Source organism: Vidua chalybeata, chromosome Z, assembly GCF_026979565.1.
Source record: "Vidua chalybeata isolate OUT-0048 chromosome Z, bVidCha1 merged haplotype, whole genome shotgun sequence".
Classification (NCBI taxonomy): domain Eukaryota; kingdom Metazoa; phylum Chordata; class Aves; order Passeriformes; family Viduidae; genus Vidua; species Vidua chalybeata.
Genome location: NC_071570.1, coordinates 37754000 through 37771511, shown reverse-complemented (window position 1 = coordinate 37771511; position 17512 = coordinate 37754000). Strand labels below are relative to the sequence as shown.

The window sequence follows — 17512 nt, the reverse complement described above, 5'->3', positions numbered from 1 at the left end:
CAATTTTGGAAAGCCAGGAGTTGTTTTTAAGTACATGGCCCAACCATGAAAAGTATTGTGGCTCTTGGGAGGAAGGTACTGAGTAGCCACTGGTTTTCCTAGTGGAACTATTTGAGTACAAAAACTGCAAACTCTTCTCTAGGGTGCAGTTATCCTCAAAAAGTTACTTAACCTTAAAGCAGATCTTCTGGGAAATATGGAAATAGTCACCCTCTGTGTAGAAAATGATAAATACTAGGAAAAGTATGGTGCTTCCTAAAGACTTGCTTCTTACATGAGGCACGGGCAGAGTGTGGGAGAGAAGGCTGAAGTAACTCAAAGAACTCCTGTGGGAGACTCCTGTGTTTTGGGCTGTTGATGCAATCACTGCTACAATAAATGGCTCAAATTCTTACTTTATCTGTATCCAGAAAGACATGTCTAACCAAATATCATTACCACAGGTCATCTTTCTACTGATTAATATTTTCTCTAAGTTCTCAAGTGAACAGTGAGGTTTCTTGTGTGTTCTTTTTTAAAACTATATCTGTCATGTCAAGGTTAAAGAGTTGTGGGTAAATAAACACACTGTTGATATTAGGCAGAACAGCTAATCTAGGGTGAAGCTGATTTATATGTTCTGAGTTGTAAAATACTGGAAATTCTCAAGAAGAGATCAAGGCTGTTGATAGCACAGTTGCACTATGTTTCATGAAAGAAAAAATCTTCAAACTAATGTAAAGAATTTTGTTATTAGTTTGTTAACAATCAGCATTTCAGCAAGTCTCCTGAAAGTCAAGATCATCCTTAATGTTGTGCAGTCAAAAATTATGGAATTTCAGGACATATGAACCAGTCCAAATATATTTATCTCTGATAGTCATTGTATTTTCACTTGACTTCTCTCATCAAAGGTAAACGGAAAGCAGTTGCCAAGTTTGCAGTTAGAGTAATCCTTTTCTGAAAGCAGTGGGAACTCATTTTCAGAGTCTCTCTGGAATTTGGAAATCTTTTTTACTTTTAAGTGAAAAGTTCAGCAAAAACACATGATCTCAGTTACATCCTTTCATATCAGAGGAAGAAGGCAGACTAACACAATAGATGTGAATATTTTTTATTTCATAGAATGTTAAGACTTGGAAGGGACTTCAAAAATTATCTGGTCCCAGCCTCCTTTTCCATGTGCAGGGACACATCCCACCAGAGCAGGTTCCTCAAAGCCTTATCCAACCTGGCCTTAAACTCTCTCAGGGTTGGAAATCTACAGCCTCCCCAGGCAACCTGTTTCACCACACTCATGGAAAACAATTTATTTCTTATATCTAACCTAAATTTTCCTTTCTTTCAGTGTGTAACCATTACTCCTTGTCCTACTGCTTCATTTCCTGGTGAAGAGATTTTCTCCTGTAGCCTCTCTTCAGATATTGGCAGGTTGCTATGAGGTCTCCACACAACCTTCTCCAGCCTGAATAGCCTCACCTTTCTCAGCCTGTGTTTGTAGAAGAGGTGCTCCAGTCCTCTTTCAGCTTTGTGGCCTCCTCTGGACTTGTTCCAACAGCTCCATGTCCCTCTTATGCTGGGAACACCAGAGTTTGATGTGGTGCTCCCAGTGGGATCTCACAAGAGCAGAGTAGAGGGTAGAATCCCCTCCCGTGACCTGCTGGCCACATTCCTTTGGATGCAGCCCAGTACTCCCTTGGTTTTCTGGGCTGAGAGCACTCACTGAGAGCTCATGGTGAGCTTTTCATCAGCCATCACCCGCAATTCCTTCCCCACAGGGCTGCTCTCAGTCACTTCTCTGCCCAGCCTGTGGGTGTGTCTGGGATTGCCATGATCCAGCAATAGGATCTTGCACATAGCCTTGCTGAACTTCATGAGGTTTGCATGGTGGCATCTCTCAGGCCTGTCAAGATCCCTGTGGATCCCTGTTATGACTAATATTCCTGACCAGACTCAATTCTAGCTGGGCCTTGGCTTCCCTGGATTTATCCCTAGTTTCCTATTAAATGTCCCTGTATTCCTCACAGGCTACCTGTCCTCCTTTCCAGCTTCTGAGAATTTTTTTGCTCGGAGTTTACTCAGCAGTTTTTTATTCATCCATGGAGGCCTCTTGGCACTTTTTCCCCAAATTCCTTCTTGTTGGGATGCATTGCTCCTGAGCTTGGAGGGGTGATCCTTCAAATTCAGCCATCATTCTTGGTCCTCTCTGCCTTCTAGGGCTCTGTCCTATGGGACTGTACAAAGCAGGTCCTTAAAAAGCCAAAGTCTGCTCTCCTGAGTCCAGGGCAGTGAGTTTGCTGTGTGCCCTATTCACAGCCTTGAGGATCTCCAGTTCCACAATCCTATGGTAACTGCAGCCAAGGCTGCCTTGGAGCACTGCATTTCCCACCACCTCCTTCTGTTGGTGGCATCTCTCCTTGCTGGCTCCTCTATCACTTTTCTGAGGAAGTTGTAGTTGACACATTCATGGAAACCCCAGGATTGTTTGTGCCCTACTGTGTTGTCCCTCCAGCAGATATTGGGGTGGTTGAAATCCCCCATGAGGATCAGGGCTTCTGAGGCAGCTCCTATTGGCCAACAGAGGGCTTCATTGGCTTCATCCACCTGCCTAGGCATAGCAGATTCCCATTCTAACATACCATGTCCCTGCCCTCCCCTTAATCTTTACTCACAAGCTGTGGGCTCCTCACCCTTTCCCAGGCACAGTTCCATACTCTCCATCTTGTCATTGACACAGAGGCTTATACCCCCTCCTCATCTCCCTAGCCTGTCTTTCCTAAAAAGCCTAAAACCTTCCATTCCAATGCTCTAGTCATAGGTGCCACCCCACCATGTCTCTGTGATGCCAATGATTACACACCCATGCAGCTGTGTGCACATCTCTAGTTCCTCCTGTTTGTTCACCATAATATGTTCAGTTCCCAGACTGCTGCTCTCTATGACCCACATGGAACACAAATAGTGGGTAATAATCCGTGGGATTAATTAGGCTTGGCATCTTCTCAGTAACATCTCTCATCTGGACTCCCAGAACACACCTCCCTTGAAACACACATCCTTAAATGATGACTGCCTCTGTACCTCTTAAAATAGAATAACTCCCTGGGTTAGTTGTTAATTTCTTTATTAATGGAATGAATGATTGGGCTGTTTCAATTAGTTATGGCCGTTCCTCCAGTGTGCAGCCTGCCGTTCTGGGTAGGGATGTCCTGCTTGGTGGGAATATCTAGTTTTGGAGGAAGACCCTTCCTTTTATTAGTGCCTTTCCTGTTCCTTTCCAGCACTTTTCCTGCAGACTTGCTTTCCAGAATATCAGTTCCTATTTCCTTTCCAGGCCTGGTGCAGGACTTTGTACTTCCTCTTCTTGAACTGTGAGGCTTCAATCAGCCTATTTCTCAAGCTCTTTGAGTTCCCCCTGCCTGGCAGCAGGACTTTGCAGTGTAGCAGCCACTCTGCTCACTCTTACAGAAGAGAAACATGAAAACTTAGTGTCATGGATGTTTTCAATGCTTTCTCTCATGCAGTTCCCTGGGGCTGTGTCACACTCTTAGTGTTTCTTTAACTGATCCCTTCTTATAGAAGGTGATAAAGATACCTTGGATTTCCACACATATGAATCTGAAGACTATTAGATTATTTCCTTCCTCTGCTGTATTTAAACTGGATGAAGGTAAGGATAGGGTATGTTTTTGTTGTTTTTCTATTTTTTTTTTTTTTGCTGGATAAGAATATATTATAAATAAACACAATTTAAAAGTAGCACTTTAAAACATCCATAAAACAGACTAAGAAGTGCTGTGTTCACTATCCATTTCCCTCACACAAGGGACACAAATTTGACAACCACATATACTTGTTCCTTTGTCTCTCTAGAAGAGTAAATCGTTTGGTGTCATGTCAAATTGGCAAAGGACATCTGGAGCAACACTACTTCAAGATATGAGAGCGAGGGATAAAGTGTCTGGGTGTTTTCTGGAAGATATGTTTGTTCATATTATAAACAAATAGAGACTTTATTAAGCTTTTTGTAACTGCTAAATATTTTAAAGATATAGAGGCCAAATTGACTTTCAGTGTTTTTCTATAATGAAACATCAGCCATAAACTTTATAAAAACATGGGGAACATAATTATTTTATGAGGGTTTTTTTTTTTTTCTCTATGCAAAATAACAACCATTTGGTGTTTTGGTCAGTGATTTGTCTACATATTTTATAATCAGTCTGATATTTTTGATTGAAAGGACTGTCATTACTTGTATCTGAATAATTGATGTGTTCATATCTCCAAATCTCAATAGCTGGTGAGTTTAGCTTTGAACAATTAATTCTGGGGACAACAAGTTCAGAAAGAAATGCAAACAAACACAAAATTTACACAGAATTGCTAAGGTGAGACCACATGGTGAGTGATTTCTAAGCTGATGTGTGATCTGTCAGACTGGCTTTTTACTCTTATGTACCAGAGCAACTCGGCTCTGCTGCATTCTCACCTGACTACCCTATCAGCTCAGCAGCATCGTCTTCCTGCTCAGACCATCTTACCACCTAGCATACCATTTTGGTTTGCTCTGCTTATTCTCAGTTATCTAGGAAGCTAAGTTATTTTCATTTCCTTCTTTCAGCTTTAGAACATCATAGCCTTTTATAGCTAATCGCATGTTCCTCTGTATCCTCTCATTAATAATTTAGGCAACACCAGTTTTGAAATAAATCACTGAAATGTAACATTGCAGTCCTGCTCAAACTGTCCTGTGCTATTCTAGGCAGCTGTAAGGAAGTTAGTCTGCAGGCTTCCATGGCAACCAGAATATTTAACTCACTGTAAATGTAGTCACTGTTATTTCTTTAAACCCAAATATAAATACTTAGAACTAAAGATATCTAGGCATCATCTGCAGTTAGGTATAAAGAAATAAAGGAGAAAGCAGACAAATGATGAAGAAAGCAGAGAATCCCTCCAATACTTTTGGAATAGATAATCCATAAAGATGAAATTTCATTGGATTAGAGAATTTTTGATAGTTATATAGTACGTCATCATATATTTCAGATTAAACAAAAATATTTTTTGAAATGGATTAAAGTTTATCATACTGTTTAGGTTATGTTGGGGCAATAAAAAATTAATTTCAGAATAAAATATTTTGAGTTTAGACAGATTTTTTTTTCCTTTGGTTAGTTTTTTTCCAAATCTCTATTATGATGCATATTTGAAAACTCCTCAAGAGTTCTATGGCAGCTGAACTGAATTTTCTGAAATTTTGAAACCAAAATGTGTTTGTTTGCAGGGTCTTTTTAAAAATTTCTGTTTAATTTCAAAGAAAGTATGTCTAAAACTGAAATGCCTATGGAATATTTCCTCCAATATAATCTTACTTAAAAGCCTTACCAGCAATATTTTAAGGAGGCATTGTTGAATAGGTCTGCAGCAGCTTCTTATGAGGTAATGTGTTTTGAACTAGTGTCACAGAAGATGTAGTGTTGTATAGTTGTAGTAGTAGAGGTGTTGTGTCAGTATTGAGTTGTATGTGTGTAGCATGAAAGTCATCAACTATCATACAGTCATGTACTTTACAGATCCATCCTGCCATAATGTAGTTACGGCTTTCACAGAAAACTTGCAAATGTTTTTATATTAGATTTTTCATTGCTGTATTCATAGCATGTTTGCCTTATCCAAAATCGACAAACCAAAGTGTTTTTTATGGACCTTATATTCTGTAAGAAAGAGAAAGTTGACATTGACTCCTTGAGCTGTGGTTTAGAAACATAATTTTTGTAAATTCCTAACAAATAAACAACAAAAAAAAACACCTTTTATAAATGCTATTTAATTTGCCTTTATTGTGCCTGTCACTCAATTACTTCTGAGAAAATTACATGTTTTCAATATGATTTGAGAATACTGCCTTCCAGAAGATTTATTTTTAATGTATTCTAGCCTGTGAATTTCTAATGTACTTGGGAAGATCATCCTTCCACAAACAGCCCATTGGAGTTGAGTCTAAGGTTCATCCAGGGTTCAGATGCTTCATTACCACCAGGCAGGAAATGAGCAGGTTAGACTTTAGACCAATATTGCTGTGCAAATAGCAGGAAAATTTGCTGACTAATATCTGATCTCTGATTCATCACTTGCAATTAACATTGTTGTCATTTGAGACAGCTGGAAGCATGTAGACACCAGCAGAAAACATTTATTTGCTAGGTAGCCAAGACAGGGTATTGAGGCATGGAGACAGTATAGATGAAAAACTGGATAGATAAGATAAAAGAGGGATGGGGGTGGGAGGAGAAGGAAGATTACAGAAATCACATAATAGCTATGCCACTGCAATGTTAATGCATTTTTAATTAAGGTGCAACCTTTTTTATGATATCTGATTGGGACTGAGACAACTTTCTGTCTCAATTGAGACATATTTCTACCTCAATATGAGTATTCCCATGATTTTTTCTTCAGACTTGTACTTTCAGTAGCACCTGTCCAGGTACACTGCTTACAAATAAAAATTAGTTAAGGAATCAGCATCTTCACTTTTTTGCTAGGTTCTGGGCAAGATGACTTTGTAGGCCCTGATCTTAGAACAGCTGGATGGGAGGAAGAAGCATGAATCTCAAGGAATACGTAGTAAGCGAGAGATTCATGGCAGAAAAAACTTCATATGAGACCAAGACAAATTTGACGTAAATGTTGTTTTCTTCCTTGTCCTGTAAAATATTTTGAAAATATATTTACAGATTTATATGCAGGAATAATTTTATTTAGGAATAACTTCTTTTTTTCTGTAAGAATCCATGTGAGTTCACAATGATCACTTGTTCGAGTACAAAGTATGACAATTTAACAAAGACAGGAGAAACTGTACTAATTTCTTATTTCTATGGTCTTATTTTTACTGATACTTTGATAATTAATGCTAGCTTGAAAGAATGGTGTACTTATTAGTCTAAAATTAGGTTTAGAGTGACATCAAAAAGGTTTCCATTTATTTATATTTACTTGCTTTTATTCTTGTTGTACCACAATCTATTTCTGACTGTTCTGGTGTTCAGAATGAATTCAGTGATTGATACAGACTTCTTAAGGTGTTTGAATGTCTGGACAGCAGTGGATGGATGTTTAGGTAGAAGGACCCACCACAATCCTTCCACTACAATCATTCCACTTATCCATGGAATGACTCTTACTATTTTTACTGTCTGGAGTGCCTACAGTACTAGAATAAAACACTAAATTAATACCAATAAAGATTTATCTGTGCAAGGTGACCTTAATCTAATGTGGATAGAGCTAGTTCTCTAGCTCTAAGTATCATATATTTCAAATTTTAAAATTAAGTGGAAGGGATTTGGGCAGTACAAAATAAGGAAGGTCTGGTTTTGGAAAACTGTGACATATGAGAGGAACCTGGAATATTCTAGTGACTATTCAGCTGAATGTGACCCCCTCCCCCTGCTCCCCCCACCGAAAAAAAAAAAAAAAAAAAAAAGCTGTAATCAGTTGGAAGAATAAGGTCCTGAAAGGTGTGAACAGGAGTCATGAATGCCATAGATATTTCTTCTGTATTTGGCTGTTGTAGTACGTAATTTGGGAATTGTCCTAGGGTGGCTGTATGATGCCTTTATCCCCAATCGTCTGCCCTGTTTATGTTGAAGTCTTGTTCCAAGAGTGAAAGGAGGAGGGAAGAAGCTCAGGGTTTGTTTTCAAAAAACTCACTCCCTCCTCCACATTCCGGCTCCGGGACGGTGTTGTCTGCGGACGGACGGACAGCGAAACAGAGCTCTCCTTTGCTTTTTCTAGTTAGTTTTAGCTAGCTGAGGCAGAGAAGTTCCCTGGACTGTGGTTTTTTCCCCTTTCTCTGGACCTGCTCTGGACTGAACACCAGAAGAGCATCAGCAGCTCACATCTGTGGCCCAGCGGGCCGGGCCTGGGCCGCGGCATTGCCAGCGCTGGAAGGACTGGTCAGAGACTGAGTGAGCTGAGCTGCAGCCCGGGGGGATTTGCTCTGAATTTGTCTCTCTTGGAGTGGCAAGAAGTCTTATTGTTTAATATTGTCTAAGTTCTCTTGTGTAATAAACAGGTTTTTTCCACTTTTTTCCTCCAGAGGTGTTTTCTCCCGAACCGGCTGGGGGGAGGGGCCAATTGACTCTGCTTTCCTAAAGGAACCCTTTTGTTGGGGGGAGGGGAATTCTTTCCCAGACTTGCCCTGAACCAGGACAGGAATGTTGTGTCCAGTGTAAGAATATTAGTGTAGGAGACTATCAATCAACAAAAAAAAGCCATCATAATGATGGAATTGGAAAACACATTTCCTAAGGAAATGCTGAAGATGTTCTGCCCCTTATCTGTTACAAAATGCTGAACAATGAATAATGGACTAGTGTATGTTAATAAATATTTGATTCTGGAAAATGAATTTGGTACAAGGCAGCTCTTCATTCCATTAGACACAAAATTCAAGAGGTGGAAGTTGTATCTTGACATTTAAAGAGGAAAAAAATACACTTTGTAATCCAAAGATTACTCAGCCTTTTGAGGCTAAGTAATCACTGAAAAACCTTGCCAGTGGTGTTGGTCTACCTTTGGCAATCAAGGTTAGATATCCTTGGAGGAGGGCAAACATGAAGGGTGAAAACTTGATTAAATATAAGATTAAATTGATTAAATATAAGAAATGCACTATGCAAGAGATCAGATCAACACTTCTGGTGTTTTTCTGTGACTGTTGTGTATCATACAAGAGTAACCCATATAATTACTTGTACTACATACAGCACTAAGTCAGCCTTGATTTACATTTCTATTGTAGATTATCTGTGTAACTATAAAATTGTACTCCAGTAGACTTTCTGAGTTTTTATTCCATTCAAAACACCACTTCCCATGGTGACCACTTCAACTGAAGGGAAGCCATCCCCAAGTCCTTATGAACATTGGTCCTTACGAGGTAACCAAGAGAAGTAAGGTGCAAAGAAAGAAGGAAAGCTCATTTCCTCAATTATTAAATTAATTTTTAGGGCGTAGTTTAAAAACATATAACAAAGCTGTATTACTAATGGTAGCTATTTATCATATACATTATTACTTTAGTCAAATAGTAAAGTTTGTATATAGCTACTTGAAAGACAGGATACAGTAGGAACATTCTTTCCTATGCAAACCTATGAACTATTTTAGTTACTAGGGTACTTTTACTTACTGCAAAAAGCCTCAACAACCATACATGCAAGTGATGAAAATGAACAATACTGAACAAGAAATATTTGTTATTTTATGTGTTCCACACAGCATCAGACATAAACTCTTGTTGGGAAGAGTGACTGTCAAGTTTCTGCCCAAATTTATTTTGCCAGAAGCCATAGGTTTTAGTCACTGGTGACTGACAGTAACATATTATCTCTTTGCTCACCAGTATTTTACCACTCCAAGAAAAAGAGTTCATGCTGGGAAGAACCTAGCAAAAGCAAACAAATCAACAAATAAATCTGACTACTCAGACCTTATACAAAATGAAGTGAGCACTCACTAGTTGTGAGAATTTATGAAGCTGTTTTTTTCCTGAAACAAGCAGAATCAATAGGAGCGATTATGCTCAACATGGTAATTTGGAAGAGGAAAGGATGTGTAGGTATTATATCCCAGAGATTCTATCATTAAGGTCCATATTCTCTCCTCCATTTATTTCAAGACGTGCGTTGCCTTGGGTTTAGCAAATCCTCAGTATGCAAACTGTGGCAAGTCTTGAAAGAGTGAAAACATGTCCAAAACATGTGATTCAGGCAGGTGAAGGTAAAACTCTTTAGTGGCATTAAGACGTTTTATTATTTTGTAGAGATTAATCTCATTTATCCTATCTTCTTAAGAATACAAATAACAACCTCAGAAAGAAAGCTGCTGTATCTTTGAAGGCTGTCTGTATTGGTGTTTTGTCGCAGCACGCGTCGCGGGGCGTGCTGGACGGCGAATGCAGGGGCATGACCATCCCCCTGCAAGTTCTGCAATCCCAGTTATCGGCAGGTTTGGCATCATCAGATGAAGATGACACGGGTCTTGGGGTAAACCAGAGTATTTATCAGATGGACAAGATGGAGCCTCAAGACAGAACTCAGGGGGTGAACAAAAGTTTTACACAGTAACTCAGAAGGAGGGATGCAGAAACATTAACCAATGAGGGTAAAGCTGGGGAGTGGTCTAAGGTGCGACTAAACTATTATAAACCTATCAGGAAAGACAGGGGAGTGGAATAACACAAAGTAACAAATAGGGTGCTAAGTATAACAAAATAGACAGGGAACACTCTGGAAGGAAGGGTAGGGATAGGAACGATTGACAAGGAACATTCTGGAGAAAGGGGTGGGGAAAGGGAGGACTGACAACTTGGGATGGAGGGGGTTAGGGAGGACCTTGGGAAGATTGGCAGCTCGGGAGAGGAGGGGTTTAAGGAGGAGAACGGGGCAGACATGAATTTTAAACAAAACACACTACAACAGTGTTTCAATGCTTGTGTCACTGCTTAAGTACCTGATACCTGGTACATCCTGTTTTTAAATGTCTGTGTGATATATGGCCATCTATGTGCCTCTGGGTTTAGGTCTGGCACAGTTGCGACTACTTGAAGCTGAGCACTTTCAAAATCATGTCTAGCCCAGTGATAAGGCTTGTCCTTGTTGCCATTACAGAGTACTTAATCTGATTTCTTTGCTGCTTCGGGAGTTTCTTGCATTGTTCTCCTTGCAGTTACTCTTTATTGGGTCTAAGAGAGGAAGCAGTCCTTAGGAGCTCTGGAAGAGAAGGTGATTTTGGACAATAAGAACCTCTAGAGTCATATTTCAGCTGAGTAGGCCTTTGTAATCCTGAGGAGAGGTTGCTGCAGGCCTGGGATGCTTGAGGTGACACCTAAAGGCAAAAAAACACTAAGAAATTAATGTTCTATTCTTAGTTCCTATAAGATGATGTCATGGTAATTTTATTCACTGAAGAAAGCAAGGCTGAGAGAATGGTCTTTTTATTAATAAGTTATTAAAGGAGGTCAATGGGATAAACAAACAAAGCTGGAATTTATACTCCCTCAAAATTCCTGTAAGCGAATATGAGAGAAAAATTAATGAGGGGGAAAAACTGTCTGCCACTAGGGCAGACTGATCTCAACACCTGGTGAGGTTTTGGAAGAGGAAGAAACTGTCAGCATGCAGCCATTGCTCTCAAGGAAGATGTTATCAATGTTTAGAAATACATTAAGGGAAAGTGCAAAGGCAACAGAGACAGGCTTTTTCCAGAGAGCCTCAGTGACAGAAAAAGAAGTAACATTCAGGAATCATCTGATCTGGACATGGTCCTGGGCAACCTTCACTGGTTGGCCTTCCAGAGCATGAGGTTGAGCCAGATGATCTCCATGCATCCCTTCCACCCTCAACCATTCTGTGATTCTCTGAAAAGGCAACAGATACCTATTCTCCCTGGCAGCAGTAACTGCAGTGGTGGTAAATGAAAAGAGCCACAGGCTATATTTTTTTGATTTGTAATGTGCCTGTAGGCCCCAAAGTCTCCACAGGGGCCAAGTTATAGTCCAGTGGCAAGGAAGGGTTTCTTCTTATTTTATGCTTGTTCCTGAAGTCTACATAGCAAATTCAAACACATAGCAGGACCGGGTTTCTCCCTAATAGGTCTGTCAGGGCTGCAGGAAGGCAAGTTGCTATAGGCATTTTCTCCTGTGTGAGAACAGCAAAAAGGAGAGACCCAAACCATCTCAGAAGATGTGGTACAGGTTTCAGTCATGAATGTCCCCTGTCTGAGAAAGACAGACAGACCTGCTTTCTTGGCAGTTTTTGGGCTAGAACAATCTGACTCAAGTTATGAGCATAAATTGTTACTTAAATTTCATGAACTACCCATTTTGCTGCTGAGAAAGATGTCATTTTGTGACAATTATACAACACAGAAGAAACAAAAATGTTATTTCTCTTTTAACTAAGTTAGTGGGAAGAGACTTTAGGTCAGCTATTCCAGTGTGAGAAAACTGTCCACTCTTCCAAGAGCTAGCAGATGTTTCAGTCCAGACTGTCTGCCTCATGGCTTCCCCAGTCTGCTACCTATAGGCTTATTTTTGGTCTTCATTTTTCTGAGAATAAATTGGATTTTTTGATCTCTACTGATTACCTTCACTCTATCTGCACTACAGCCATCTGCTTGCTCTTCATTTCCCTTAAATACAGTCCTACCTTGGGATTGCATTTTTCTCATGGAAATTTCTTGTCTATCTCTGTGGAGGAGGAGGAAATGCCTCTATGAAGCTTAGAGGGCTTTGCTTCCAATGTTTGAATTCCTGCAGCTGTCTGTTCATGTTGTTGAAGTACCACAGGAAAGCTGTGCCTGTCTTTGGCAGGTCTGCAATGGCCACAAAGGCTTGTTTCCAGTGTCTGCTCTGCCTTTGGGTTCAGGCTGACACAGAGACAGATGTGCAGCAGAGCTCTGATTCAGTGCATGCAAATATGAGTGGGTCTGTTTTGTAAACAACCATCATTTCATGCTTAAACAACTCAGAAGGTAAATGGAACAATACGAGGCAGTTTCAAAGAGTAAAGCAATCAAGATATCCATTCTTAATTTGACAACTGTATCATTAGTGGTTTAATAATCACAGCAGAAGTCAGGGAAGGAGTTAGAAGTAGCAGCAAAGGTTTCACAGCACACAGCAGGGACAGAAACCTCAGGAAGCCAAAGACAGAACTCACCCACATACTGCAATATAGAGAGGAGTTTTCAACTCCCCTAGAACAGGGAAGATTGCTGTGGAGGGAACAGATTTACTGCATTACTTGAGTGGAAAACATTAATTGATATAGAACCCAAGATGAAGTAATTGACACATGAGTTCACAGAACTGATGAAAGTGCTTTGCAAGATTGAATGACCCTCTTCAAAGGCTGAGCAGATTTTTTTCTTGGTTGATGGGTATTTCTTTAACCAGTTCTCCTTGCAGAGTTTGGTGATGATTTTATTGCCCCAGAAGTCACCAATTTTTGTTTTAATGTTATTGCACTCAAGAGCCAACATCTTAAGTAGTTTCATTGTAAGAATAATGATTGTAAGGATATTTGCTATGTAAGATGGGACACCATAATAAAATCTGCATTTGCATGCTGAGACAATGTAAAATTGCTGGAAGTTTGATACAATGTAACTAAAATTCTTGAAATACTATCAAAAGACAGAGAGTAGACAAGACAAACCCACTCAATTTTATGGGTTCTTGCTTATAGAATGACCCTGTAGAAGTGATTGAAAATAATAACCAATGTAAAGCTCTAGATGCCAACCTCAGTAAGTCAGTGAGAATCATACCTCTGTGTTATACAGAATGAGTGGTCAACACTGCAAAGCAGCTATGTTGGAACTTCTGCTTCAAGTACCAGAAAGCCAAGCTTTTAAAAGAGTGCATGGATAGTTTGTATTATTCAGAAAGTTACTGGTCAATGATTAGTACATGCAAAAAAGCCAAGACTAGAGACTATCATCTTTCTACACAAACTCCATGTGGAAAAGCAACTTTCCTCACAAAGCAGCCAACAGAAATGCTTTGAAGCTATGTTTAGATAACAAATGCCCTTGTTTTTCCCATGACTTTCTACCCTTCAGAATCCCATCTTCTCCCTGATATCATTAATTACTGAGTTCAGACTTGTCTTGCTTTTCCTGGACTATTTTCAAGATGTAATTTTCCTCTATGTTATTCCTTCCTGACCTATTTCTTCTGCATTGTAAACTCTTCTGTTAGTTTAATTAAACTTGCTTGAGGGTAATGATTTTTGTTTTAAATATGAGCATGCTGAATCTGTGGTTTTCCTAGGTTGCTGCTAATTTATTTTTAAAAACCAAAAGGAGGAAAAAAAAAAAAAAAAAAGAGAGAGAAAAAAAAAGACAGTGGGGTTTTCTGTTTTTTAGAAGGTTTCAAAAATGAGTCATTGCGGGCACCTGAAATCACATATATCTGACTTGCAAAAAAACATTTCTGAATGCCTCTGCCACAAATTAAGTCTTCATAAATGAATTTAAATTATTAAAAAAACCTAAAAAAGATCCAAAGCCCTCTCTACCCCCAGACCCCCAAACCCCATCATCTTAATCCCTTTCCCTGATAAAACAATAATAAAAAGCATCAAAATGCTGAGTTTATGTATCTGGAAGTGTTATGAAGTTTATGCTTCTGAAAGATGTCAGTGTAGTGCAACATTGAGGGCAATGCACGGCCACCAGGCTTCAGGGGGTTCCTGGATTATATTTTTCTTTCATAACATAGAGGCAAAAGGTGATTAGGAGTTGTATGGAGCTGAGAGAGGCAGTGTGGCAAACAATCCAGGTGATCATACCATCAATGCTACTTTTCCTTTTGACAAACTGAAGCTCAAAACAGACACTGTTCTGGGGATTTGGGAGCTGTTGCTTCTACCAGATGCCTCTCTTGGAATGCTGCTGCTTCCAGTCTTGCCTTGTGGCACCCAGGAGCTGATGTACTGCAGTGAGTTGCCTGTGTTTGAACTGAGTAAACTTACCTGTGGGCCAGGTCTCTGGTCTTCCCACTTTTAGGTGGAGAAAAGAGCATTAAAGGAAGAACAGCAGTTGCAGAACGTATGCATTACTGTAGAGAGGAAAGTAAACAAAGTTTATGCAGCTGCTACTCCCAGCGGTAAATATAATTTCAGGAAAACACATAAAAGCTTAAACATTATACTTGTAAAGCAGTTATAAAACCTAAACTAACTCAGAAGAGAGGATCATTATGGAGGAGAAGAGGGTTTCACAGATGTTAGCAGAGAAAAGGATTCATTCACTGTCTGCCATGTTCAGCAAGCCTGGATAGTGTCTTGTTTTCAGCTCTTACCTCTGGGCTCACCTCCAAACTCCTGCGACTGACATCAAAGTGGGAATCTTGAATGTTAGAGTTCTCTGGTAGCTGGTATGAAGCAGCATGTTGAAACAGTTGCTCCACTGACTGCTGCCTTCCCAGAGGAGGGTACATCTCCCACCCCGTGTCTCGCTGCGTGCTTCTGGGCCTGGCACACTGCAGGAGTGTTTCTATAGTGTGAGGAGGTTTACTAAGATTAAGTTAACAGGCACCTCAATACCTGGCCTGGTCTACCACTGGGAAACCAACTGTGCAAACCACTGGTTTTTTTTTTTTTTCCCCTAATGAATGACTTCCTTTAAAGCTTCTATCTCAATTCAAATCTCCAGCAGTCCGCTGGCAATGCTACACCCACTGTTTGTGCTGTGATTGTGGAAATTGGGTAAATACAAAAGCATGAATGGATATGCCAAATGTGCTACCACTGAAAAGAAATTCTTTTATAAGCCAGTGGCCATATTGCTAAAACAGCTTTAACTTCAATATTTGGATTGGTTGTTGAAGATTCTTAGACCCCCCCCCCCCACCTTAGGCCCCTAAGAAATAACATCACATAGACATGGACTTTACTAAAATGCCATTTGGGGGTTTATGCCAAAGTATACCCCAGGTAATAAAATATGATATGTCAACAAACTCAAACTCCAGGAAGCTGTGTAGGTAGTGTTCCTCAAAGTCATATGACCAGGGCTCAAGCTCACATGTCAATAAGTGTAAGAGCAGTCAATGTCTGTAAGAGTAACAGCAATGGCCAAACTCAGCTGTATGAAGTGGAAAAAAATTCAACATATTTTATGGGGGAAAAAGTTAAGATAGCTTATAAGTGTGCATACCTGATCTGTCATTCATGATTTGTCCTAGCTCAGCTCTTGGGCTGTAGCCTGGGACCAATGTAGTAAGTCTGTATTTCAGTGTAAGACAGGCAATGCTACCAAAATAGCATTTGATCTAAAGATCAAAGGGAGATCTGTATCTGGATGCAAATTGGTGATATATTTTACTGCATTGTTCCTGGATTTGTAGTTGTAACTGGAGTTCTTATTGTATTTCTAACTGTAGGCTTACTGGACATGGACTTTATGTACATTTTGTTTTCAAGTTCATCTTGGCTTGAAAGTAGAAATGGAAAGACAAGGCACCATTTAATTCTGTTACACACTGGAGATCATAAACTCTCAACAGATTCTGTCTCAAAAGCATAGCAAGTATTGATACCCCCTTTTATTTAAAGAAAGATTAAGTACTATTTAAGTATATTCCCCTGAAGGAACACAGTCAATAAAAAATTGGGACAACAAAAGCAAGGACAAAAATAAATGCATACTGTAAGATATTTGCAACAGGAACTAATTCCATTTTATTTTTTTGTAGTCTTGTAAAGCAGTAAAAGTTCATTCTTTGCACCATCTGTATCACTGAGTATCAAGAGTAATAAGTAAATAGTATAACCACATTAACCTGACCTTCTGCCACACTGTTATGTGCATATCATCCAGAGATAAAATGCAAGCACAGATAAAATGCAGTGTTGTACATTAAAAATAGCTTGTGCAATAACTTACACTCTATCATTTAAATAAATATAACTTTTCAATTCCCAAGGACTTTTGTGAATTTCTACTTAATCACACGCATTGTCAGGTAATAATTAAGAAAGAACCTCATGAATTTGTTTGCAATAATAGAATTTTTCTTGATTTTTGGTCATGATAGAAATACTTCAGACTAACAGAAAAACTTCAGACTAATAGAAAAACATGTCAAATAAAAAGATATTATTTGTCAAGCTAGGTGTTTGGCCAAGACAAAAAATTTCATTGAGTCAGAAGTGCTTACCAAAAATGAAAAGTTTGCTAAGCATTGCCATTTTTAATGGTAGAGATTAGAATATTAAAATGTGTGTGGAAGAACAGGACAAATAAGAGAAATAACTTGATTACTAGTATGTTTAACAGAAGGATGTTTGAGAACCCTGGCAAAGTTGACACTCTGACATGATATCTTTTATTAGTCTCGATAATGGAGAGAAAAATATTTGATTCAGTCTTTCTGTCATAGAGTGATACTGAAACTCATTAACCCTAAGCAGATGTACCCTATAAAACACAGATTCCATATAATTACTGTGAGAGTTGAAATGGTGAAGAAACGTTTGTGTGGACATTTATTGTCATTTCTGTCATCTGTACAAAAAGTACAGAGACCTCTGTGTTGTGACAAAGCCAGCAAATATTTTATTTTATTTTTATTTTCTATAGAAAAGTCACAGTCTGGTTAAGGCTTTGTTCAGGCTCCATCTTGTTTTGAGTGGGGTTGATACTTCCCAGCCTGCATCAACACACAGGGTAATCCTGCCCCAGTGGCAGAGCCGTGCAGTTTTTATCTTCCCAAGGATTTGTTCAACCTAAATGTTTTATAGTATGTCTATATGGATGCTTTGCTGTATTGAGTCAATTTATTTTGGGGGAGAAAACTCATCAGTCCTTTATGTTTACTTGATTTAGGGTGACCAATCAACAGAAAATAGAAGACACACAGATTTGTGACTACAATTGCTTTTTGCAGTGATGCTATTGTGCCAATATGAATAATATTCCTTTACAAAAGAGGACTTAATACCAGTGA

The 17512-nt window shown here is 39.2% G+C and overlaps 2 long non-coding RNA genes across 3 annotated transcripts; both read left to right on the top strand.

Moving 5' to 3' along the window:
- Positions 1-2900: 2900 nt before the first annotated feature.
- LOC128782478 (uncharacterized) lies at positions 2901-4083 on the top strand. 2 transcript variants are annotated; one of them, XR_008428802.1, is made up of 3 exons: positions 2901-2944; positions 3559-3649; positions 3853-4083. It is a non-coding gene; the product is annotated as an uncharacterized LOC128782478 (long non-coding RNA). The 2 variants fall into 2 exon arrangements; XR_008428803.1 differs by having other exon boundaries at positions 2915-3085.
- A 111-nt stretch (positions 4084-4194) lies between these two features.
- On the top strand, positions 4195-6667 carry LOC128782123 (uncharacterized). Its single transcript, XR_008428655.1, has 4 exons — positions 4195-4370; positions 5270-5424; positions 5923-6040; positions 6531-6667. It is a non-coding gene; the product is annotated as an uncharacterized LOC128782123 (long non-coding RNA).
- The last annotated feature ends 10845 nt before the right edge of the window (positions 6668-17512 follow it).